This window comes from Harpia harpyja, chromosome 4, assembly GCF_026419915.1.
Source record: "Harpia harpyja isolate bHarHar1 chromosome 4, bHarHar1 primary haplotype, whole genome shotgun sequence".
NCBI lineage: Eukaryota > Metazoa > Chordata > Aves > Accipitriformes > Accipitridae > Harpia > Harpia harpyja.
The window spans coordinates 77,297,698-77,325,095 of record NC_068943.1 but is presented as its reverse complement, the minus strand read 5'-3'; the positions used below and the strand labels follow the sequence as shown (position 1 = coordinate 77,325,095).

Genomic DNA, 27,398 nt, shown 5'->3' with positions numbered 1-27,398 from the left:
CAGCATGAAAACTTCTGCTGACTTCCAGGAGTCCAGGACCTCACTCTCAGTGTTAATCATGGCGAGTAAAGTGAATGAAAGTTGAACTCCAGGCATAAAATCATCAAATCCAGATGAAACATACTGGAAAAGTCCATTTCATCATGCTGCCAGACAAGACAAGACAAACTCTTGGCTGGTGCCTTGAAAAGACAAATATTTGGATAGGAAAAGAAAGAGCGGGTAAAGTCATTGCTTCTAAAATGATATGTTATGGAAAATCATTGCATCACTTTTACTAGCAGTTCACAGCTACTCATTAATTTTGCAAAACTGCAGCAGCTGCTACTTACTCTCTGAGGCCTTCTGGAGCAGCAGAGAGTCTTGCCTGCTCATAAGGGGACAAAAAGCGATGCCCAAGAGTACCACCACGTGAAAAATAGTGTTTACGTGGAAGGTGACAAGATTTGATTCGTTGTATACACAGCCAGGACCTGTGTTTGAAAGAGACAACATTAGGACTGGTTTTTCCACTGACACATCCACAGCAATACAGGTCATTTTCCCTAGCAGGAAAGACATAGTAAAGTGGTATTAATGTCATGTTGTGTCAACAAATACATAGCACACCAGGATTTAGGAACCCTTTAGGTGGGCTAGCCCTCAAAACTTCACCTGATCCCAGCACAGAAAAGGGAGTGAGAAAATTGTCAGACCACTTTTAGAAGCACTGCAAAATATGCCACCTACATTTGCTTTGTTAGAGATTGAGGCATATTAAGTTAATGATCATTAAAATCTAATTAAGAATGGGGGAAAAAACACTCTGGATGCTTAGAAGGCCCCAGCCTTCCAGTTGATCAGGCAAGGGAAGGAGAAAGTGGATAAAACAAGATAAAGGCAGCCTGCCGTTATCATTGCCATTCAGAAGAGGAGGAATGCTGGATAATCTAGAGCTTTTCCACTTTATTTTGTTTTGCTGTTTTTCTCAGACCTGTCTGGGATTTCAGCTGTTAAAAAAAGGAGGGAGATGGGGGAAGACAGGCTCTTCAAGTTATTTTATGAACCCAGCAAACGCTTCACACATTTCAATTTCTGCCACTCTGTGTTCCTTTTCACACTGATAACCACTTGAAAGCATCTTGCAGGGGAGAAGGTACCAGAGAAAATAGTTTTGGATGCTCCTTGTTTATTATATGCAGATCAAGCAGTTCTTATTAACTCAGTTTCCGTTCTTCCTTCATAGGTAGCAGTGCTGTGATATTATTTGCAAGCAGCCAAGGTAATTACCATCCAGCAGGGTCCAATTGTTTTCAATTAAAAGCTTGACTGAAGTCTTTAGTTTTTAATACCATTGTGACCATCTGCTTTCACTGAAGTTCATCAGCAAAGGCACAGGCCTCATTCTAATGCTGCTTAATTATATGGAGGAACTTTTTTTTTTTTGGTCAGAGATTCATTTTTCCCTGCTAAAGAAATGGGCAGCAAAAGGGCTGCCTGGTTTCGCTAATAGCCTGCCACAAGACTGAGTATCTGGGAAGATCATTACCTTCCTGGGAGATCCAGCTGTTATCGCACTGACAAGAAGATCCAGGGGACCGACACGAGAAAGCAGTTAACCTCAGCCACCCTCCTCTCCATTCAGTCACTTGCCTCCTTTTTCTTCCAGCAAATCTAAAAAGGCCACAAGGAAGAACAGTTCATCTAAAAACAGGCAGTACAGTCCTCCCCTGCTGATTATGCTTTTGGACTCCTGGCCAGGCCAGGAAGGCAGGCAGGCTCTCCCACCTGGGCACCCGCTCCCTCCTCCTTGCACGTACAGTGAATCTTTTGCAGTCCGTATCATCTCAGATCTGAGGATCTCCAAATCCCTTGCAGGGATTCATTAAGCCCTGCACAATCCTCAGGAGAAGTAAGTAAATATAATTTTCCAGATGGGGAAATTAGGGCAGCAAGAGGTTAAGTGACTAGCCTGAGGCCAAACAATAAATAAGTGGCAGAATCAGCATGAAGATCTGCAAAGTCCCAGGTTTAACGAAAGTCTCTTGAGTCCTCAGCTCCAGAGAAGGAAAAACACCACCCCAGCACTCAAATCCTCAGGATGCTTAACTCGTTTACTGCAGTTCTGCTTTATATATGCCAGCGCTAATAAGTGTGACTCTTAATATTTCCAACTGTACTGTGCAGAGAAAGGCATTTTGTAGATTTAATGTGGGAACTGCTGTCTGAAGGCAGGGAAGCACGCTTGATATTGCTCCATACCATCGACCCAGGCAGGCACACAGCTTCCTTACGCGTGCCTCCTATAACGTCATTTCTGTTACACATGGCTATTTCCAAGAATCACCACCCCGAGAGGCAGGTACTTTGCCAAGTACCAGTTAAAGAGGAAGACTATGTGGTACGACACTGTCAAAGCTGGGGAGATGCACGGCACTGCTCTAGTGGTAGTCTGAATCCCTGAAACAAGAAACCAGAGGCCTTTCTATCTTCTTGGCCAGCCATATAGGTACCTCCAGCTCTCAGGTAAATCCCAGAACTGTTCATCCAAGACTTAAATCCCTGCTCCTCACTCATTTTTGAAGAGACAGAAAGTTGGGTTTCCCCCTTGCACCCGGGGGTGCCTCTCTCTCTGGCATGTCTTCACTCTCAGAGCAGTGTTAGACCCATGTAACGCTCCCTCCCAAAGGCCAGAAATCCTGCTCCGAGGTGGTACATCACACAGGAGCGCTATATCTACATCAAGGCTGTTGTACAGCCAAGCCCAGGTCTTCTATGCTATATTGAGGCCTCTGCAGCACCTATGCAGCAAAGGCATTGAAATTGGAATCTGAGGCTTGGGAGATAATTACTTCAGCAAATGGTGTAAATTACTTCAGTATTTTGAAAGGCTTGAGGTGGTGTTGTTCAACTACCTTCAGCTATTGCAAATGTAATGCAATTTGTTTCCATAAAGATTTCTTTTAAAGCTGTGTGCAGTATGTGTCCTAAATACATAATTACACACCAGAGTATAATGGCTCATTCGGGTTTATTTTGTAACCAATATGCATTTAAAAGCAAATTCTGAAGGAATATGCAGCAACAAACATGCAGCACACATTCTGGAAGATGGTTTTCTTACACTTTCACTCCTAAGAAGCTCCCAGAGGCCTCTTCCTGCCAGAGAAGCAGACAAGAAAAAGTGAGAAGAAATAAACCCTTTCTTCAAGAATTACCTTGAAGGAAACATAATGACCCTGTTAAGAAAATAGTCCAGTAAACACATTTTTGGCATGGGTGTCCTGTGAATTGGATGGCCTAGGAAATTAGTAATAAGATTTTTGCAGCTCTCCTTCCTGCGTTTGAAACTAATCCATGCTCATAGCAAGTCAGCATAGCTATTCCAAAGAGTTTTTCAGTGACCTATGCAAAATCATTTGGCAGCACCCGTTTGGGCAGCTCTTACGGTGCTATGTGTGCACTGCAAGAATTATAGAGAAATTTCTGTCCTTTCCCAAAGTACTCTCTATAATCCCCCAAGAAGCTGGTTTCTGGTGAAAAGTCCTACAATGACAGGAGCAATAACGCATCAACGCATGCAAGCAAAAGATTTAAACAGCACTCGGAGTCACCTGGGGTTGATCTCTAAGAGAATTTCAGATAACCACTCTCCCTTAAGTTATTAGTAGTTCAACATGCTGCTTTATTCACTAGCTCTAGCCAAAAATATTTGGACTTTTTTTCCTTCTTTTGTAACTCCACAAGTTGCCGTAAGACAAGGAGCTGCCTTTTTGATAGGAGTGCATGACCAGCAGTGCCTTTCCTTACATCTTCTCATCAAGATCCCAACACTGTGAAGAGCACGAGGTCCATCCTGCTTAACTGAAAGCACTTAAAATTGAGATGCTGAAATCAGGTACCATCTCCATCAGGAACCAGGCACTTCCAAAGGGCACCTAAGATCTAAATCTCCCTTCAGAAGCATTTCTCTTTCTCCATCAACTACAGAGGCAATTTAGCACAAACAGACTCCTAATTCTGGCACCTGAGTTAATTGCTTAAAGAAGAATAAAAATTAATCAATTCTGCCTCTTTGAAACTACCTGTTGGCTATATTTAAGCAGAGGAGCTACTGAATGTAAGAAGTTCCCTGTTTTAAAGATGAAAGGGAGAGAAATACCTTGCTTTCTACCTTATTGTCATTGTGCGTGTAAGTAGGTGAGGCAAAGCAGGACTTGAGATATCATAAGTCTGGACCCCGGTGAGCAAAGCCAATGGTTCAGTCTGTGAGAATCCACTTAGGCAAAGGGGCAGGGGGCTGTAGGTCAAGGCAAATATCAGAGTCTTTGTGCGAATAACAAGGACTTGTTCTGCTTTTGTATCTGCCGATGACTCTGTGGCATCCTTCACAGCAATAAATAAATTAACCCACACTGTCATGCAGAGAGGTTTTGCCCATCTTTGTAGAGGTGACCAAAACAAGCACAGAAGGCAGCCCAGGTTTAGCAAAGGCAGGAGGAAGAGCTCGAACTGCATTCTGGCTAAATATGAGGCTATGCTATCAAATTTTACATGCAAAGTACACAGCTCATCCCACTTACTCTCTCTTTATGGGCCTGTAGCCTATGCACCCGTACTGTACAGAAATGTGCTTTCCTGCCCACGTGGAGACCCCGTGCATCAGTGAGCAGACAAGACCTGCACATAAACATACATGAAGTTCAGCTATAGGTTTTTCAGTTTGTTTCTGGAAGTGCAAATAAGTCTGAGGGAGGCTGACATGGAAAAAGACAACAGTGTTTGGATGGAAAGTAATAATCTCTTCCTCATCAAGTGAGATAATCCCGTTTTCCCTACTATTTTCAATCTAATATGACTAAAGTAAAAAATCCAAATGTAATTTTTTCTTTTTCTTTGCTCTTTTGATTAATTCAATAAAAATACTAGAGAATTTTTAAGTGAAAGTATATGGAAAATCACTCACAGCCCTGGGATTTGTCTGGGAGGTCTGCAGCACCTCCCTGCTGGAGCTCCAGAGTGAGGAAAGCTTCATTCATTTGCCTTCTTCCAAGCTGCACATTCACTGAATCCAGATGGGATCTGAATTTTCAGTGTATGTATTAGAGGTCAAAGAGCTGCAATATTAGCGTTCAGATTTTACCACACTTTTTCAGACCTGAGCAAAAATGAGATTTCCAAGCACATCTGCATCATAACAACCCTATTATATCTCATAGTCTGTTCTCTTTAGATCTAATAATATTGCAGTTCAAGTCAGAGGCAGCTGAGCCTAATGAGATGGATCACTGGAAAATGACCCTTCAGCCTCAAGACACGAGAGGTGTGCCACACCAGTCAGTGCTTAGGGGGAGGCTGATCGCTCTTTTAGGTCTTTCCAGATGATCTCTGTTTTGGTTTCCTGACTTCTTTTACCTCTTCCCCCTAAGTCAGCCCCACACACACTTTTTTGGAAACATGTATGGTGCAGCAAAATGCTTCAGACTCAGCTGAGGGTGAGGGGAAAGAAAACTAGTATCTCACACTTTGTACATTTTCTTCTGCATAAAAGGAAAAGCTTCCTCATTTTTTCCACTGTCCTCATCCCTTCTTAAAGCACCCAGACAGCTTAAAGACATAGATGTAGGGTCTGAGTATCAAGAATCTATGTGAAAAACAACGTTATCAGAGGATCACTCTGAAAACCTGTATTTCAGTGAGCTTTGTGCCATTTCCTGAATAACACCCTCAGATCTCATGTACTGTCTTATAATTACAAAAAATATAACTTGGTATAGCATGCACTATGTCAGCTTTGATTATGCCAGCAGAGAAAGACATGGGATAGAGAGAGAGAATAAAGGAAGAATGATGGCTGTCTACTGGCTTATCAATTTACATCTCTCTACAGTAAATCTAAGTCCTTTGTGCTGTCAGTCATCCACTCCTACGGCAGTGATTGCTGGAATATGAAAATCACGGCTTTGAGATCCATTTGTACGTTCACATATTTGCACAGCCTTCCTGGGTTTATTGCTTCAGTGGCTGCAGCATCCCCCATCAGCATGGGACCTGTGATTTGAGGCTTGATGTTTCCCCCTACTATGCAGCTTATGTGCAACAGTTCACACCAACACTCTCTGAATCACCACCTCTCCAGTTCAAATTATGAAGGAAAATGGAAAAAACCCTCAGGAAACTGTAAAGGTAACAAATGATCCTGTGTTAGATGACATATTTTCGGCCTATAAATCCCAATAATATGTTGTGATTGTGGCTAAAAATAACACACCTCCTCATCAAATATTTACTGTGACATAAACAGCCGCCTAGCCAACATCATGCTTTTGAACACATTAACAGCAACGGCATATTTTCAGCTGAAATGACACACTGGAAATTAATGAAGACAAGAAGACATGAACAAAAACCATCTCACTGCTGCCGTCGCCTCTGTAGCAACTGTCAGCAGCAAAGAGCAGCTTCCTGGAAATTTCAGAGGTGTGGTGTTCAGAAAACAAAAATCGTACTTGTTACAGGCACAACACGTGGTTATTTACAGGCACATACTACAACTAAATTTCCTATGACCTGAGCAGTAATTTAGGGCCTCACCCTTTCCAAACTCTCTCCCATCAGAACCCATAGCCAGAAGTAGGTCAGCGAGGATTCTTACTGTTGTAAAATACAAATGGTGGTAGAAAAGCATTTTTAAAAACTTTTTATGTGCCCAGTGAGGGCAAACACTCCTCCATGTAAAAATTCCCACAGGACCACAGGTAACTAGCAAAGAGGAGAAGAAGAATCAAAAACCATCCTCACCCTAAGAACTGCCTTCAGCCATTCCCCTTGCATGGAGTAAGCATTAAAATCTGTAGCAGAGTACAACCCTCATCTAAATACTTGAATACAGTTTGCCTCTAATGGGTTAAGAATTGTGATGCAAGGAAAACAAAAGTCACTGGAAAATATGGCAGGATAATAAATTATTGCCGATTTCCTGAACTTACGTAAGTTGATCAGAATCCCTTAGAAAACTCTCCAAGCAACATTTCTGTCTTAAAATTCTCTGCATTAAAAAAGAGAAAACTGTCATATTCATGCGCTCAGCTTTTGAGCTGCATTCCGTAAGTACAATTCTTCCAGATCAGCAAATCTGTACAATATGGCAGTGTTTGGTTCCCACACTGAATAAAACATGGTCTGTCCTATCCAATCCATTTATTAGACTCAGCATTATTTTCTCACTATAAACATTCCTAGTAGCTTTGGACGATTTTCTTCACAAAGTAACAAGAAGAGCACGAAATCACTACTGTCTTTAAAATAAACACATATGTTATGTTTTGGGTTTTTTCCTTGTGTTGAGGCTGAAGTCTCCTAATGCTTGGCACTCCATGGGGCTTCTACTGCAGAAGGTTATTTCCTCCTTGCCATCTCATAAAATCACAAAATTCCCGTGTATGGGAGGAAGGGGTATTACAAGCAAGTAAATGACAACAGAGAGAGCAGAAGGCCAATGTGTTCATAATTTACCCTTAATTTTAATATTTGAGTCCTGGAGTTTGATTTGAACCAGTAAGAATCCTTATTTGGGGAACAGAAAATTACCAGCAACAAACACCCTTTTGCACCATTTGTTACTGGTAATAAATAACCCAAAATAGCATTTGCTATTTTTGCAGCTCCTTAGAGATCCACGTTACCTCCACTCAAAGCCAGTCTCCCTTACGGCAAGACCATCACCTTCTGCACCATCAGGAGGAACAGCACTGGGATTAACCCAAGGTCCACTGAAGTCAGTAGCCTGTTACTGACAGTGGCCAACTGAGGATGTCCAGGAAGCAGTAAAAGCAAAGAAAGCCCACAGTGAGCCACGGTTATGGCCTTGCATTTCTATTCCATGTCTGTGTGTCATTTGAACCAGCCTGAATTTTCATTTTAAGCTGCTGCCTGCTAAAATTGCCTTGGTGAGTCAAAGACAGAGCCCAGAATATAGTGTGGCTAATGTCCGGTCTTGACAATCTTGCCAAAAACCTGAAGATGTATCTGTTCCCATAACACCAGAAAATCCATTAAAACGCTATTCAGTCTTTCACCTACTCCATGTTCTTTCACCTTTGAGACACGTTTTTGCATGAGAAGTACTTGAATGACAGCTCTAGCAGCAGCCTATCACACCAGAATAATAAAGGATTAATTACCTCCATCATCAGCACTCTATTATTATTTGTAGCATCAAGCGCCTGCTCTTTTCTTGTGAGCTACAATCGCCTGGGAACACAGAAAAGAAGACACTGTGCATTAATTCAACAAGTCTTCTAGCCTGCACCTGCTTTTAATTAGTTACTCTCAAATCAGACCTGCAGAGCCAGAAGCTGCAAGCGAGAGCACCACTGACTGCTGGCCTGGCTGGGCTGCCAGTGTAATTAATTGCATTCTTACCATGGCTCTGTCCTCTGCACAAACAAAAGTTAATCATTTACTGGGAAAGTCTGAGCTGATGCTTCTCCACTATTTGAGCCAGGTTGTAGAACACTTCAATAATAGCATCCCCCCCTTTGTATTTACTGCTTGCCTCTAAAAATGATGTGCTGACCACCTCAGCGCCGCTGGGGACCTACACGGAGGCAGGGGTTGAGAAGGTATAAAGGAAAAAGAAAAAAAAGAAGTGAAAATCTGAACTAGAGAAGTGCTGACCACAGAAAACCACCACTCAGCAGCTGTCCAGAAAACAAAGGCTTGCTTGGGCAGAGGCTTGGCAAAATGACAGCTAATAACCTGGCTGCGTTGGCATTCCTCTAGCCCTCAACGTTACAGTGTTCATGTAAGGTTCAAGCTATTCATACATATTAATGACTGTATCCTCAAAGCACTCTTTCAGAAAGAGGGAAGCATCATTCTTGCTATTTAATACACGACAAAGAGAGTGGCTAAGGGTCCTTTCCAAAGTTTCCACAGAAACCAGCAGAAAAGCAAGGTCCGCTGCACCTTGGCGTGGCTGCTGTTTTCAGCACAAGAACATCCCTCTCTGCTGGGAGCTCAGGCGACCACAGGCTACACCTCACCAGAGGGTTGGCAAGAAGACAGTGCAGAAACAGAGGTTTAGGCATGGAGCTGATACCCGTGAACCCAGTGGTACCTGTGGAGCGTGTCTGAACGGAGACGGAGGTGTACAGGTCTGAACAGGAGCCTTACACTTCCATCACTGCAAAGGAGCGGGTGGGTTATTGCTCACAGCTCCACGTCTTCTGCTCCTTCCTCCAAGGATGGCCAGCACCGTTTCCAGGCGGTATTCCTGGGGCTGGAGCGAGGACAGGAGGGAGAGGGATGGCAGAGCTCGGCAAGCCTGGGAACGAGGAGATGCTTCCTTTCCCTGCTTGCTGGAGTAACCCTCTGGGGTGATGTGAACTTTCTTCCATATGAATAAACTGCGAACAGACTGTTTGTGAAGTGGGGAGAGGGACTCAACCAACAACAATCTTTGAAGCTTTCCAAACACGCCATTTAGAAACTATGGGCTTTCTTTTTAAATCTTTTTATTTCACTTTTTGAGAGCAGCCTGGTACCTCTCTGTTTAAAATTAATGGCATATACTTGATCAAAAATGCTAAAATGCTGGTTCCAGCAAATTACACAGATAATTAAGCCTAATTTCAATAATGCTCCGAAACACTACTAATAAATCTTTGGGCTCTTGCATTCCTTGAATATACACAAGCTACTTCACGAACACCAAATTCCACCCTCACAGCTCCTTTTCTGTTGAGTTTTGGCAACCCCAAGCTAAATTCTGCTGTCAGTTATATCCCTGTAAGTCTGGAGCAATTGCTTGTCCTCAGTGGCATAACTCAAGATTACAGCTGTGTAAATGAGCACAGAATGTAGCTTGAAACGTCGTAAATCTGACCTTCAGCTTGCTTCCATGAAAGGGGAAAACCCAGGAACTTGTTTTCACATCCAGTAAGCTTCTTGAAAAACTACCCTGCATAAATATTATGATTTCAGTCATAGATATAGCAGTATTAAAACAGAGTTAAAACTGCCCAGTATCTAGGTCTACCGGGAGGGGGTAAGATGCCGAGTGTTATATTTATGAGCTACCACAAGCAACACTTGCTTTTAATCACTGACGCACACTTTGGCCCCCTACTACGGCATTCTTGGTTAATACGTCACTGTCTGACCTCAAGATACTGCAGGATTTCATCACCAGCAGTGCTTGAACGTTGATCCCCCAACCTCCCAACCCGCATAGCTGGGTCTATCGTTTTGGGGGTGCCCAGGGGGTGTGCACCTCCCAGACCACCGGAGAGCACGACACCTCTACAGACCTGGGCATCACCACTGCTCCTGCGGAGCTGTTAGCTCACTGCCCCCTGAAAAACTGACCCAAGGCATTTGGGGCCCCGTCTTCACATGGGGTGGACAGATTCGGTCCTTGTGCCCCCCTGTGCAATGGGGTTTTGTACTGGCTCAGCGGCACTTCTGCCTGCACTCTCAAAACACCCATGAGTGGAGAGCAACCGGGGAATTGAGATCTCCCTTGTTGCCCTGACTCCTCATGATAAGCAGGCCCAGCAAATAAGAAAAACTCTCTCACAGCCCTGAGTACCTTCCCAGACACCTTTTAGCCACCATTTCTCTGAAGGGTATTGTAGAAGACTTGTCAAACCGAGGGTATTGCAACACACTTAAACTGAGTTAGAAGGAAGAATATCACAAAAAACAGGCTTCTACACAAAACACCAAAAAGAAAAGAGAAAATAATAATTTCAGTGTCTTTTGTTTGTAGAAGCGCAAGTTAAATAATTCATGATTTTTCTAAACAACTGTTTTTGGAGAAAACATCATTTGCCAAAAGTGCAGTACAATCCTTGCAGGGCTGCCATTTGCAGTTATGAAAGCATAACTTAGTTATTACTTATATACACGTCTGAAGCGTTAGCTAGATTCAGGCTAAAAAAAACCCACCAAAATGCTGCACAATAAGTGCTCCTAACATGTTGATTTTGATCATCAGACTATCCAAATTTCTTTGCCAATGTCCATGTAACATTCAGAAATCTCTATCAGGCCACTAAGTATAACAAATTACTGGCCTATACATTCAGGACTTTTATCTGTCCAAAGAATAAAATGATGGCTCTGTACTACAGCACACAGCTGGACAAAGCTGGACAAAGATGCACATATCTGTGGCAGCAAGGGTATTTATTAACAGAAGAAGAGCTTACAGAGGATATGCCAGCATTTTATTTGCTTCTAGACTGCATTATCAATCTCTGGCATTACCGAAAATTAAAAGTCACTGCATATATGCAAAATACTTTTAAACAAGCAGCACCTCTTGTCTTCATTTCTGATTTTCTTAAAGCATAATTGGATGCATTACCATAAATGAATCAAAGAGCCACGAAATCTCATCACAATGTGAAGGGAGACTGGATCCAAGTACGATGGCCTGTAATTCACCTGCCATTGCGGGGCTGCTTTTAAAAAATGGACCAAACTCACTTCACGCTGATTGCTATTTTAACCACTTTAAATATTTTAAAATAACATTTCCATTTTTCTTTCTATATTAAGGAGTGAATATGCTTTCCATTTTAATTCCCAAACTGAAAAAGCAATAGAACAGTGTTTGAAGAAGCCATTTCGCACACATGTCAACACAGACATGTACTTGGATATAGCAGAGGGGGCAATATTCTTGACTAGCACCATCAACAGGTCAACAGACTACTAGGAAACTCTGGCAGGTCAGCTAAGAACCTATATCAATGATGAGAAATAAGAGGGAATTTCTCTTTACTTAACAATGAAAACAGTTTCCGTGACAAAATCCTCCTAGCACCTGGTTTGTTTTGGAAAGTCTGTGGGATCTGCAATTCCTTCTGCAAAAGGGGGCTGTTTCTGTGGAATTGGAACAAGATTACCCACAGGTATTTAAACTAAAAAATCATTAATAAAATTACCTAGATTTAATTTATTCTTTTATTTTTCCTCCCCTGTTTTCCACTAGCTTATCACTTCTTCAGAGTTTGTCTTGAGCTAAATGTCATTGCAAACTGATGTGCTGGGTGCAGAATAATAAATTTCTTCCAAGACCTTTTGAGTTACAGGTCATTTAATATAGTAACTGTGGGCAAGCCAGGCCCCCATTGTGCTCCCACTAATGTCAATGAGTATTTCTTGCCCATGAGTTCAGAAATGGATACCATCCCTGGCTGTGACAGATTGCTCCTAATCTAAATTTGTCACACACTGCCACTATCTGTACCTCATTTTCTGGGTGCCCATCTTCAGGCATCCCAAGATTAATTTGCAGAGTAGGCAGGAGCTATTGGAAGCGGAGGGAAGACAATCTCCACTTTGCGTGCAGAAACTCTTGCCGTTTGGATGCGGTTGCTGTCCTTCACGCACAGCCCTTAAGAAGGACTCTTCCCCGCTTCCATCCTAAATGCAGGCGAGTAAATATAGGTGCAAAGGGGAGAGCTTATCTGGTTATTGCTTTGTGTCTGCAGCAGAGTGGCAATAGTCCAGGGAAGCAGAGAACATAAAAAAAGGAAACAAGAACTGGGAATTTATGCCCAGGACAGACAAAAAAAAGCCATTTTGTGTTAGTGCTGGCAGAAAGCTGGGTGCAAAGACACTGTCATTTGCTTTTTGTTTCTGGCTGTGATCAGGATTTCTATGTTTTTGTAAAGAAGCCCATCCTGAGTTTAAAAAAAAAAACAAAAAACCACACCAACAAAACAACCTTTTTCTTCTTTCAGTAAAAACTAACCATGACCTCTTGTATCTGGCTAACTTATCAGGTGGAAAAAGATTAACATCATGAAGCTCCAAGCAATTTCACAAAAGCAAGGTCCTTGAGTTCCCTACAGAGACCTGCCCAGTTAGCTGACCCTCTTTTTTGATTTTCCTCTCAACAACTAAGTTTTTCAGGAAACAAAAAGAATAAGAGCACTTCGGTGCACCCAGTCAGCTGTAAATACGCACAGGACGAAGATGCTCTGCTGAGAATACCACAGGGAGAAAATGACTGATCCCCTGCAGAGTCCAGGAAACCCAAAATCCCGTACTGAATAGTGAGAGTGACAAATAAAGAGATAAAATAAACCCAAGCCAACCACAAAGGATACTTATTCAGTCAGGAAACACCATCCATCCGTAGCCCAATGTTTCACTTCACAATTCTGAAAAGTTTCAATAAATTTTTTTCTGGGCTATATACCATTCATTAAATGCATGCATATATACTAGTCCTAAAAGACTGAACAGCTTCCCTTGCCAGTTTTTCTGTATCAGATTTTCCCATGTTTACAATGTCTTTCTCTGTTGCTGTGAGATAGACCTATACAAACAAAAATCAATTCCTGCCTCACTGCACAGGGAAACACAGACCCTGAGTAACCACCACGTGCAAACGGTGTGGACAGCCTAGATTTCAATCCTTTAACCTGTTCAACTCTTGGAAGATGAAAAGCAGGTCAGGATTTTTGCAACAGGACTTTGATTTTTTTCAACAGACTTGTTCTCCTGAGGTCTTCAGATCTCCATTGGAGGGTAGGAGTTACTGGCTGAACAAGAGGATAGCCCCTGGCACACAGCAAGTCCGTAAAATGTGGACTCTGCAAACCCTTAAATGTGTGTTTAAGCACATGAGTAGCAGGTGAAACCCTGGCCCCAATGACAGTTTTGCTGTCAACATCAATGGGGGCAAGATTTTAGCCAGTGGGATTAATTTATGAGATTAATGTAAAGGAGCGGGGCCCAAATTGTTCTTTACTCATCAGAAATGAATAATACTGATTTTGAAGTAATGCCAGATAACCAAATTACACATGCAAACAAACACATTATGATGGACTGCAGCAGTGTAAGTGAAAAATATTATTCACCTTCCAGGAGAAAAGAAATAGTTTTTAAATGAACCTTTAATTTAATCTATCCCTTTAGAATATTAGCTTAAAAGAAAAACTTATTACTCTTTAGGAAATATACCCATAATGGAAGCTTCCCAGGTAGCTCTCATGAAAACATTTAAAATAGATGTGAACACACACTCTAGGTTTCCATAAATGTCAACATTTATTTCTGGTAAATATTGTCCCTTGCTTTATCTCTGCCAGTGGTATCCCCTCAGACCAATAAATCCATGCAGGAGTCCATACCTACTTATTACTCTCATCAGATTAGGAATGATTACAAGTGACTGCTGCATAGATGTACAGGATGGAGTCCAAACTCTTCCCCGTGGGACAGTCTCACACCGCTGCATGGCCCCCAGGAGATATTTTCCTGCTCTCAAGCAGTACGGGCATTCCTGGTGAACCAGGAAAGTGCAAGGGCTGCCCCTGCTCTCAGGTCAAAGTGACCACCGAGCATTTGTTAATGAGTTGTCCCATAGCTAGAAGAGCCATCTTAACATCCTACACTGCCTTGCTACATATGTCTACCTGGCTGACATGTGGTAATCACATATACTAATCATACAGACTAGAGGTTAGGATAATTTAGCATATTTTCTTCAGAATTCCCCTAGGAGAGATGGAAGAATTGCCATGCCCATTTCTCGAATGAGAAACAGTCTGTACGTACCAATACAGGCCTATGAGCAGGCCTTTCACTACGAGCGTGGCAAATGGCAACCACAGCCAAAAAAGTGGGGCCGTACAGAGAAAAGACTGTGCTAAAAATGAAAGGACTAAATTCACCCTGGGACTGCACTAAGCATACAGGGTCCTGCAAAGCAGACAGTCCGAGTGCAGGGAAGCGGGGGGGTAATACAAAGCAATTCACTGGTTTCCCAAAGAAGACAATACTGGCTGAAGGAGGGCTCACAGCCAAGACAAATAGAGATGTGCTGATTGTACATCTGCCCACAGGCTAATTTTGTTGTGGGAGAAGGGAGCCTCGGAAACCTTAAGCTATTTTCCATTGCAGGAAACCCTTGGTGATGATGGGAATGCACGAACTGCCCATTCTTTCCCTGGGAGTGACTTGTCCCTGGGTTGCACCAGGTGTGAAGAAGTCTGCTGGCACGAGGTCCCTTTGAACCAAAACTGAGGACCCAAGGGGAGCAGGAGGGAAAGATGAAAGCAAGAACAATTTCATGAGAATGTGGAGAATGGCTTTAGCCTTTTGCTAAAGGCAAAAAAAGGACCAAAGCCCACTGACCACGAACTCCAGTGCCCCTGAGTAAAAGCCCATCCCTACCTCAGGAGGCTGAGAAATCGAGCGATGGAAAAGTAGCCGTGACAACACGTAGCAGTCAGACTCACTGTGAACTTCTCTTTTATTGATCACAAGCAAGGAACACTCAAGAGAATCCAAGGAAAATACACCCTTTGCTACTGGTGAAAAATAAATACTTGTTTTGTGGCAAAGGAGTAACCTAGAAACAAAAGAGAGACTGGGAAGCCACTGTGGTAACCGAGCCTAAATAGCAATTGCAGTGAAATGTCTGGGAACCCTGCCTCTGTACAAGTAACGATATGTTCGGTGCTCCTGAAGCTGTTCTCAAAACATGCTCTAACAACGATGCATTTGCACAGTTTCAAATTTGTGCTGAAGACAGTTAATTGATATAGATGGAGAAGGCCAAATGGATGGCTTGACCTCAGAACTTGGCCTGGAAGGTATTCTTAGTCTCAGCAGGAAAAGCGCTGTTCATTTTGCATACCAAAGCCTGAGAAGAGGGCATGAGAAACCCAGGGATGTGCTAGTGACCTACTTGGGGTTTCTGTTCACTTAAAGCCACCTCAAGCTTCAATTTGAGTCATTTCTCTACTTGCTACAAACATTCCCCAAACCCCATAGGGGTGTGAAACCTGATCCAGTACTTTTCCCAACGCATTGCTGCACAGACCAAGAAGTCAGGAACGATGGGACATGCTCCAGGTCAAACCTTCTTCCCAGGTTTGGGGGAGGCTAAGGCCTGGCCTTGCAGTGCATATAGCCTTCTGCTGGGAACTGGCCCTCCTGCCCTAAGACCCTTTCACCCTCAATAAAGGACAAATGCAACAAGGAGAACCCATCCTGAGAGCCAGATAAACCTGCTCACTCCTTTCCACAGGGTGGATGGAGCATTTCCTGAGACGCAGCTCCTGTGTTTGCAATAAAAGTGGCTGGTTTGTCTTCTGAAAGGTGGGAGGTAGCTATCACCTAGATTACTGTTACTGGAGCTATCCTGAGAATGGGTGTTGACATGGATATGGAAGATACCAATGGGCAATGATCCCTCTTGCCTTTCAATCTCTGTGCTGGCTTATTCTGTTGAGTAACATGCTTCAGCCTATGGATTGGAGCCTGAACTGAGACACTAAGTAGCTTCACTGCAGTTAGGCACATTTAGATGCTGCCTTGAAATCCTTCTTAAGCCCACATAAAGCCCTCAGACCTGAACTTTGTGGGGGTTGTGTTTATAAGCGGTGCTTTACTGCTGGACTCTGTCCCCTGGGTTGGCAGCCCACCTGCTTTCCAGCAAGGATTCAGGGAAAATCCCCAGTGCTATCTGTACCTGGATGCTAGAAGGACAGCCAGGATCTCCAAAACAACATGGGGAAGAGCCTCGAGGCACCCCAGTGTACTGCAACACAACTGCTGTCATGAGAAGCCTGAGCAGACTCTCAGGGGTGGGGACGCAACGCAGCACCGATGGCTGTGATGTGGCAGCTCTCACATGGGCGAGCCTAATCTGTCTTTGCTCCCCACGGCCCTGCTACTAGGAGCCACCCTTTCCAAGAGTGGCACAGTCCTTCCCATCTGCTGGAGACCCACCTCCTGCCAGGGCTGCTTCTGCCATCCACTCTCCCCAGGGCACCGTCAGCAGACCCTACACCTGGGGTGACCCCCGAGGACACACACCTAGGCCACGGTGGGTGGCTCAAGACAAAAACCCCACAGTGGGAGATCAGCCAAGCTCATGTCCATCCCAGGCAAGAGCCCTGTCACCTGCTGACAAGTGACACACCAGAAAATGTAGAAACCTTCTCTGCTGCCTTCCCCCCTCCGAATCCAGCATAAATCATACCAAAAGGCAGAAAAGGTAGAAGCCAGTTAGCTTTTCCCCTTTGCTCACTCACCTGTCCCTCCACCCGTGTCCCCTCGCCAGGATGGGAAGCAGAGGCTCCAAAAGTCCCAGACAGCTGTCCCTCAGGTTGTCCAGCCTGGTTGGAAGCAGAAGGTCCTGATGCAGATGGCATGAAACCTAGTCTTGTGAGAGCTCATCTTGGATGTACAGAGAGCTCAAGACATGGTTTGAATTTGGCAGCTCCCCTCCAAGCTGCCCACTGTTTCCTTGGCGCAAGAGTGAGCCTGGGACGTGTCCCAGCTGGAGTCTGGGATCCATTTTCCTCTATGTGAGGCTCCAAAAACAAAGGGACAGAGACTGTAAGCTGCAGAAGGCCTCCTCCTGAAGTCACTAAGAGACAAAAAAAACCCCAGTTCATTGAAAATACAAGCCCAAACGTGTTTCTTAGCATTTCCATCCACAGTACCATGCAATATACCTTCTGCAAGTGCATTTTAACTATGTCTCTGTTGATCCTGCCTTCTGCCCACTCCGGCTTGTATTTAACTTTCCACAACAGACCATACTCAGCTTTTGGCACAATAAAACAAACAGGTTTCTTCCTTTTTATTTGTGTATGTCATTAACATTAAACACATGATGCTGCAATGACAATGGAGCTGATGGCTTAATGGGATGAATTTTAATTTAAGTAATATTTCCATTAATCTAAAAGCTCTCCCTTAAAAGTCTGTAGAATTTATTTATTGGAAAAATTCCAGCATAATTCTACTGAACATTCTCCTCTGAATGATAATATGTCAGACTTTTAAGGCTCTCTTCTGGCAGGTTTTCTTTTCACCTTTGAATGTTACTGACATAAGAATACACTTCTCCCAAGTCTTCTGTGTAATGAAAAAAAAGCGAAAAGAAAAAGAAAGAGGGACTGCTGCAGAAATCACGGTAGGTGCAAAATACCACAGCCCCAGATCTGTCCCCTTGGCTGGAGAAGTGCATCCCAGATTTGTTACTGGTTTATTTTAGGTTATGGAAAATGCAGAGGATTAAAAGGCAGAGGGAAGCAGATGCCATGCAGGCAGAGGCAGCTAAAAGCCAATATCTCTCTCTGAGAGCGCAGAGGCACTGCACCCAGCACAAGAATGTGTTTTGAGGCAAAGCTAAGCTGTGGCAGCTGGGGCTGGGACAGAGAGGTGCAGCTGCACTCGAGGAGGTGAACAAGCAGGCGGCATTCCTGCTCTCAGAAAATAGCAAAAGCCACCATGCAAACCAAATAAACACTGGCCTGTGCCGGGTGTCCTCACACCCCCTGTGTTTGTGCTTGCTGGGTGCAGAGCACAGGGGAATGGGATGGAGTCGGAGCTGCCTCCAAGCCCGAGCTCAGCCTGCAGAGAAGGGCTGCTTCAGGTTTGCTCCGTGCAAAGGGCATGGCTCTGTTTGTGTGTCCTCTAAGCATGTGCCATCAAGGGTGCGTGTACGCATGTCTGCACGTGCTTTTCTGTGGAACAACAAACCCAGGTACTCTGCTGTGCAGGCTTCTTTCAGGGAGAAGAGGGAAGACCAGACACACGTGACAGTTGTCATCACGTCGCTTCGTGCTCTGCTGGACGACACACGCAATCCGTGGCAACTCCAATTAGGCAATGGAAAGTGCCTAAATAGGACAGCATGGAGCAGCTCCCCTGGGAGCACATCCCTGAGCTCAGGATGCCACAGCTCTGTCCAAGCGCATTTGTCCAGCCGTCACCTCCCCCAGCCTGGGGATGAGGTGGTTGTGCAAACACTGGGGAGGTGCAAGCACGTGAGGATGACTACCTCTCTCCTAAATGGCAGCAGGCTCCCCACAAGCACGGAGCCCTGTGAGTCAGCATAGGCAAAAAAGGCCCACTCAGGCAGACCCACTGGGCTTCCTTCCTCTCCACACCGCCCGCCTGCCCAAACTGGCCAGCCCCAAGGCACAGCTGAAAATGAAAGTAAGGCACAGCAGCCCAGCACAAGCCTAGGGCCAGGCCAGCACAGCCAGATCCTCCACCCTGCTGCAGCTGCTTGGAGTTTAGATCCAAACTGAGCACGCTGTGAAACCACCTTGCCTGCTCTGGCCAGCACGGGTGGATGTCCCCACGCTGTGGCAAGTCCCCTCCTGGGCTGCACAGGGGTTAGGTGCAGGGCAGTGCTGTCCTGAGGCCCTGAAGACATCTGGAGGAGCACCAGTGGGCAGCGCTGCTCTCCCGTCTCCCCACTACAGACCCAGGTTAAGCAGCAAGAGCGAGGTCCGGGGCAGGACACAGCATCCCTCTCCCTTCCTCTCCCCCATCCGCTGCCAAAACATCCTTGGCTGTACTGAACAACCCTGCACTGCAGCCAGCGGCCTATTCATTTTAATTTAGGGTAATTATCAGTAAGAGCTCAGAAACAAATCGTATGAAGCAACACCACCTCAGCACGGCAAAAGTTGCTTAGGTTTTGGAATCACTTTCAGCCCACGAGAGCCTGTCTCCACCCGTGGGTTGTACCTCCAAGACAGGCTGGTTTCTTGAGGAGGGGAGGGGAGGTGTCCAGCAGCTGGAGGACTTTCCACCCAACTACCTAGCTCAGCGGTGGGAACACAACACTCCCAGCAACTCTATATGGGGCCAAAAAAACCCCACTTTTCCTTGCCAACAGGAGATTTCTTCTGGAAGATGGCACCAACCCCACTGTTCCATGGTACTTGCACACAGACGTGAGTGGAAAAGAGCGCGCTCCCTTCCAGCCACAGCCCTGTCAAGGTCTGTCTTTCTCCACGGCTAGGGAGGGTCAGGAAGGGCAGCCAGCCCTTCATGTGTGGCCTGAGCCTGGTCAGCATCTTTTACTCTTCATCACTCAGCCATGCCTCCCATCTGCACTGGCTCTGGATATCTCTTTCTCTCTCCCCTCCTCCTTGCACAGACCAGTTTTGTGATACGTCCAAAGGAAGACAGTGAAAAATACATTAATGTTAACTCTTACCTGGACAATATAAAATGCTCCCACTTTTTGCCGCCCAAAGAGCTAAGTAAATCCACCTGCTTTCTACCACATACACCATACCACTGCTGACCATCTCCTTGCAGCCTTGCGTGGGGAAACACATCGCCAAGATGCAGCCATGCTAAATACCTGATACAGAACGCATTGAAGAAAGTCACTGTTATTAGCAGCCATTCAGTTAGTTTGTAAGCCTCTGGAGACAGATGAGGACTTCACCTTCACATGCCTCGTTCTTCTCATTCATGCATTACCCTCTTTCTTTTTCCCTTGTCTCCCCCTCCACTCCTAGCACCTCCCCATGCCCTCTGCAAGTTTCAGCCATGATCTAGTGGACTGGCAGCTCTTATAACTGGGGAGCCAATTCACACCTCTGCAGCTGTCTCAGCCCTTATCACTGAAGCCCTCAGTGGCTCTTTTGCCCCACCTGGGAAGCAGTCATGCTTATCTTCTTTGAGAATGACATTATTCCCACTTAATATACCTAAGAATAGTATGGGGTGTTGTTAAATTGGAAATCTAAGACGAGAGAGCGTGTCTATGGACTGCTTTGCATGGCCACACACAGCTCCAGGAGAGCCATCTAGGATCTGCATCCCCCGGGGCTGAACTAAAAAAAGCATCATCAAGATGGCATCTGGAGAAGCCCATCCATCTCCCTCCCAGCAGGGCGTTAAGCAGCTACACTAACAGCAGTTGACAGTGGGAAAGTTAATGGGTGCGTGCATTAACCTACATAAGCATGTTTAAGCTAGGAGGGCTATGCAGAAATCAAATGGGTTAAGTTTCCAGGCCTTCTGTTCCAGAGATCATGAAACCAGCTCCAAGGGCTTGAGCTCTGTCTTAGGATGGCAGTGACGTGACTTCACATCATCACATTTTTTACTTCAGACTCATCAGTGCAAACCTGTATGTGTGTGTGCATACATCTGTGTGTCTGTATATGCTGCTCAAACTGCTTTTTTTTCATTTCTCCCTACTACCTTCAGAAACACAGATCTATTAAATGCGTGATAAAGGAGGGATTTATTCTTTAGATTCAGAAATTTTTGAGTTTAAACATTCCCTGACTGTGTTCACTGGTCCAGGCAAGTGTCAGCAGGCAGCTCGCTGTGGCTTGGCACAAGCCCAGCACCAGCCACCTAATAGATCCGTGCCGTAGCACCAAAAGGTTATGGTGAAATTTTATTTCCTTGGCACAAGCAATAGACACTACTGTTGGGCTTAACAGCAGATGCAGAGCCTTAAAGTAAATATTTCATGATAAACAAGAAACCAGTGTAAACACAGAGTATAGATATATAATTGATGATGGATGCACTCGGGAATGGAGCAAGATCTAGAGCACTTGGCTTTAGACACAGTATCCAAAGCAGTTACTCCTCCCTCCAGGTCTGACCCCTGACATGTCCTCCAGGGCAAGCTTGTTCAGCCCAGCTGTATCTAGGAGCTTGAGCTGCCCTAGAAAGCTTGAGCCACGTGGGCTGGGAAGAGGGAGAGGGAATGGGAGCGAAGCCAGACTTGGTGAGTGGAAAATCTCTCCTGTAAAAGCTTGCAAGACCTTTAAGGATCATCGTAATGGCTTTTTGTTGTTGTAGTTGCAGGCATCATTTTTTAAAACAAAGAGATAACATTTGGTTCATTTCTTTCATTTTGGAAAAGGGCAGCTCCTAAGCCCTTATCATTAAGAAATAAGAGCAGTGTTACATGTTCAAACAATTTATGTGAGGATCCTGCCGTTTGTTATGGGAACAGCAAGTACAACTGCAAGTCCATTATCATCCCTCCCTGCCTCTGCATGCACAGCATGAGCAAGTGAGGAAGATTAGGGGTAAAAGCAATGGAGCCTGCAAAGTCAGTGACAAATATTCAGTACTTAAAACCCTCTCTGAGGCTTCCCACACCAAAGTGAGGCTTTGATTTGGTCAGCGGCCAGACAAGGACCCACTGATTTTTCTCCAATATACTCCAAGTCTCAAAAACCAGCAACCTCTACTCGTGCTCTGACGGCTGAGAAACAAGCGACCCAGCACTGCCGCAGCACTCTCATGATGCCGCGATGAGCAGTGGTGATGGGAGGTGGGTGACAGAACTGATACAGATAAGTTACTACTGTTGAAAGGAGTTTCTGGACACTTGCCCATGTTAAAACCTGCCAGTTTTATCTGCCTTTTTACTTAAAAAAAAATCACAGAGCAATAGCATTACATTCTGGTCTTGTTTTCAAACCCAAGCTTCCTCTGACCTCCACTCCCCATATCTTCACCCTCCCACTCACAACTAATCTCTCCCTGCCTCCCCTCACTTCTCTGTTGTTTCTGCAGACAACACGTTTATGTTGCTGCGAGTCTGCAGCAGCCGACAGACCATTTCTCATAATAAACCACTCCCGGCTGCACAGCCAGGCTGGGCCCCGCCACGTGAGCAGTCGTGAGTTTATGGGTTTTGAAAAGAAGGAGCTTTGCACACAAGAAAAAACCCCCACATCTCCTGTAACAAGAACCCATGCCAGGACAAGCACAGCGGGTTGGAGGAGGAAGAGAGAGGGGACCAGGAGGTTTCGGTGCAGCCCTCCACGGCATCCCGCGTGATAAGTTCTCAGCAGCGAGCCCATTGCGGGCAGGGAAAAGGAAAGTCAAGTTACCAACAGGCAGCAAGGAGCGGCAAGGCACCTGCTGGATTCACTTAGCAAAAGCTTAGCTGCCTTTAAACAAAGAGAAAGTTTCTGAGGAGCGATAGAGATCAAAACAGCAATTTAAGCAGCTTTCCGAGAGCGTGGTCTAGCTGTTCAGGCACATCCTTCTGTTGAGCGCTTCTGCCTGCAGATGTAATTAGGCACAGGTGCAAACGGAGGGCCCTGGAAAGAAGATGCCGTCTGCTGTGCCGCGGTGCCTGTTTAAGCAGAGAGCTGCGACATTCCCCTCACGGCGACCTGTCAGGGCAGCGGCCGATGCCGGGCCAGGTCTCGGGCAATTTCCAAGGGAAGGTGTCCAGAAATGAGAGGTTGTTAGCTCCTACGCAGAAGCTGGCGGCAGCGGGAGAGCCGACCCTACACCCGGCTGCCTCCGCCACCCCGCAGACGTGGCGATGCTCCCGGCGCGGGGTCGGGGTCCAGCGTACCCGAGTCTCCGGAGAGAGCGGCAGCTTGCTCCAGTGTGCCAGGCTGTGACCGAGGGGCCGAGGGGGGCTGGCCAGCAGCGACGTCTCCTTCAACCATCGCAGCTGAACTGCCACTGGAGCAGGCGGCACCTTTTCATCGCTCCTGGTAATGATGCTTTAGCACGGGCAAAAGCAGAAAAGGAGGTGGGGGGAACCTTACCTGGGGAGACTATGAAATAAAGCAACGAGACCCTGAGCTGATGAAATGCCAGGGGACCAACGGGGCCCCTCAAGCTGAGGGCCACCCCCATTACAGACTCGCTGCTTTTGGAGAGAGCAGGGCATCGAGGGAAACCCTCTTCGGAAAGGCTACGTGGGCAGCGGAGGAGCACCTTGCCGGGGCGGAGAGAGGAGGAATTGGGGGAAGTTGCCGTAATTGTTCAGTCTAATTGCTATCATGTCCTCCTCAGCCTCTCTAGCGGCATTCCCGTGCCTATGGTGTCTTTCTCCCCCTTCAGAGGGAAAGAGATTTACAGGCTCGGCTGACATTATTCATTTCACTGGAAATTTGAGAGGGAGCCACTTGTAAAAGTCTGTGTAAAACAACAAAAGAAAAATGGCACAGGGACAGGGCTGGTAGATATTGGCAGTTACAGATGTCTTTATCTGCCTGCAACAGAAGAACTGCATGGAGTACTCCAGCCACCTGCACCAGCAACAGGGTAAGAAAGAAAAAGAAAAAAAAGGCATAGTTAAAGGACAAACAGGCCCCTAGGCTTGAAGAAACATGCGTGTCCCTACACCTGAGCCAAACTGCTTGCTGCAGGCCCCTGCAGCTGCCCCTGTGCCAGAGCAGGATTGTCATGAGGGGCCAACACAGCTACAACGCCGAGCCTGAAGTACAGCGTGGTAACTTCTGAAGCCACTGAGATGTGATAGAAAGTACCAAAGCTGTGGGAACAGCAACTTTGCTCCCTTCTGGCTCTTCTGTTGGAGCCTCAGATGCTTTGGACAGTGATCAATGAGGGGAAAACAACAGCATTTTCCATCTGTACTTGCTAAACAGACACACTGGTATGAGCAGCTGCTGCAACCAGGGCATCCCACTGGCATCTTCTGCCCATGAATCCGTGGCTGGAGCAAGATCATTCCTGTTACAGAGGCTTGGAAAATGCACCACTTTATAGAATAAGAAGTTTTGTACCAGTGAGGGAAGAATCAAAGCAATGTTCCCATGAAACACCACTTTTAGTATCAAAACTCTGGTGTCAAGGCACTAAGTGAAGGCTGCCAAAGGGCACAGCCAAATGTGCTAAAGCAGTGCAGCACTGAGGAGTTGATGGCTGCAGCCTCCAGAATAGCTCTGGCACCCCAACACATTGCAGGATTCAAGGCCAGACACCTGGAGGGCCCAAAAGCCCTGGCTCTGAGGCTGAAAGAGACACATCTCAAACCGAAGCTACCAAAGCTTTCTGGAACAAAAGAGCCAGTGCAGAGGAGGGAAATAATCACCTTATGGGAGCGAGCAGCAAAAGAAAACTTTGAACCAGAGGTCAAAATGCAGACATGAGCCCTTGGGGGCGGAGGCATCTTGAGATATGGGAGCTCAGAAGAGGGCACGTGGTTGAACCTCCTTGCCTGAATGGGTCCGGCAGACCCACAAGTTTAGCAATGTGGATGGTACTGGCTATCCCCACACCTTAAGGAATGGCCTAATTTCAAGCAGTGCTGAGTACCTATCAGGTTCCCACTGAAAATTCAGTCCTTATTTCAGGCCTAGTAAGTGCCTAAAATCCTCACCTTAAGCAGCTCTCTAAAACCACCTCCTCAGGAGTGACAGCTCAAGGTCCATGCGCACGCACATACCCGGAGCGCATCCTCATGTTCAGCCTCTGCTGTGCTGGGGAAGCACGATCCTTGTACACAGCTCTCCCTGCTACATCCCTCTCAACCGTTCCTCCTCCGACACCGCAGGAAGCACTGGGACACCACTGGGGATGGTGGGGGCCCAGTGCTAGGAGCCAGGCTCCCGAGCATGGGTATGCCCACTGGGACCAGCTGCTTTAGCTCACCTTTCTGCTGCTGCCACTACCCGGATTGTGCTGGGGCTACCAGTGGTGTCAAGGGCATGTTGGCAGGGAAAGGTTTCTCAGAAGCAGAGGAGGAGGAGGAGAACGAGAACTGACCTCTCAGTAACAGAGGCTGAATGAAAGTGCGAGCGTAAAAGCAAAAAACCCCCTCCATGTTGGTGTGAAATCATTCCTCTCTCAAGCACCAAACCTGATCACCCTAGTGCTGGGACTGCTGCAGAACACTTTAATCTGTTTTGGTAATGCTTGTGCCTAAAGCCATGGCGAAGGTGGTGCTTGCAACACAGAAAGACAGGCCTAAGTAAGCCCCTGCTCCACCACTCAGCTCCACAGTGTACCTGATGGTGCCATTGGCACGTGCTAAAGTCTGGCCTAGAGTGAGAGAGGTGTGGGTGCTTGGCATGCATTACCTGCATTACCAAAAGGATCCTGTAAATATTCCCTCAGCCTCTCCATTGGAGCGTTCAGTTCCTGCAGAGTATATACTCTTTCCTCCCAGGTGCTAATCACGCCAAGGATGGGGAGTCCTTCCATGGCTCACTATCCTGGCTCTCCACCAACCCCAACCTCCTCTTCCTCTCTACTCCATGATCCCCACGGACTGGGGATCTCTGACCACAGGGACCTAAAACTATCAACTGGTTCAGTGTCCTGGCAGCAGTGAGCAGGAAACTCAGAAGGTTTAGCACTGTCCCTGTGGACACGAATCCAGCTCTCCTGTATCTCCTAATGCTTTTTGCCCAGCAATCCCTCATGCAGAATTTAATTCATACAGTTCAGCACATGTTGGCAGAGATGTGCAGCAGAAGTACCACAAAGGTACCTCTCTTAGAGCTCGCCATAATTCCCCAGTTTCTGTAACTGAGCCCTGTAACTGAATGGATGGGAACGTCAGCAGAATTTTCTATTGCTTACAGAGAACAAAAGACTTAAAATTTAGCCTGAGTGACCTCAGAGGGCTCAGAACCATAGACTCAATAAAATGCATGGCAGAGAAGAACACCAACACATTTGTGTGGTGTTTTCATGAACATTTTTTTCAGCTAGTCTTATAATTTATGAGTCAGGGAGATCTGACTTGTGATTTTTGGTACATTTGGGGTTGGCAGCAAAAGATGCCCCATGCATGTTTGTACCTCACTGTCTCTGAAAAGGTCAACACCACTCATTAAGTGATGTGTCAATGCTTTTGCAGATAAAGCACCCACACAGCTGGACAAGAGATATACAATGAAGTTGTGGTGTGCGTTATGTTTTATGGTGTAGGACGCTATTTCACTGAGGGGCTGACCTGAATAGGCAGCTTGGTCTCCTTCTGTCTTTGTAATTTCCTGAGATCGTGTGATGTCGGACAATGTTTATGCAAAGAAAATGTTACAATATCCAGCATATTCATGTATCCACCACACAGTAGAGGTGTAAATGTGAGATTTATTTCTGCAAAATTCACCTTCACCTCTCTATTCTAGTCAGTAGCACCCTTTTACACAGCTCAGGTGACTTTCCGTACTGAGCTAGAGAGTTCACCAAATGAACAGATTATGTTACAATTTACTTTTGGGATTAAAATCCCTACTTACTGCTCATCTGTTTCCAGACAGTCATGGAAACTGTAGATGGGCAAACCCGCAAAAGAAAAAAACAAGAAAAAACTCATACACATATATTAAAACATCAAAACTATCTATAAAATGAAAGCTTTCTCCTTGCTCTTCTTAGATAAACAAACCAACCGTGTTTGAAATCATGAGCATGTAAAGAAGGATTTGTTTCTATTATTGTAGCAAGCAGGATGCAGCGCATACTACTGAAAGGTTCACAACTATGCAGCTCTAAAGGGGTTTATGTCAGAAACACTGCAAAACCAGGGTGGTTCGCTATGGCTCAGTCTTATTACCCAAGTTAATGATGCTGCTGTGTCACAGCTGCACACCCATGCCAGGTGGGCCTCCAGCAGTGCTGGTTTGCATTCGTGGAGCTGACTCAGCCTCCAGAGGGACTGCCCAAGGCTGTGGGGCCAGTGCCCTTCCTTGCCTGAGGAGGTGGGAGTGGGGCAAAAACTAGGGGGTAGGGGTGCAAAGGGGGACCTTGGTCACAGCCCTGATGGCTGGAGAGGCGGGAGGGGAAGGTTGAAGAAGTTTGACTGTGAGGAGCCCTGGGAAGGGCAACTCCTCCCTCTTGTCCCTTCCCAGCAGGAGCCACTTCCC

General features: G+C 45.8%; 1 long non-coding RNA gene across 2 annotated transcripts; it reads right to left on the bottom strand.

Annotated features, from left to right (window-relative positions):
• LOC128141185 (uncharacterized) lies at positions 1-26,818 on the bottom strand. 2 transcript variants are annotated; one of them, XR_008234937.1, is made up of 5 exons: positions 26,772-26,818; positions 17,052-17,389; positions 1,529-1,653; positions 333-473; positions 1-182 (listed from the first exon to the last, which is right to left on the bottom strand). It is a non-coding gene; the product is annotated as an uncharacterized LOC128141185 (long non-coding RNA). The 2 variants fall into 2 exon arrangements; XR_008234938.1 differs by lacking the exon at positions 26,772-26,818 and adding an exon at positions 17,478-17,561.
• Positions 26,819-27,398: the final 580 nt, after the last annotated feature.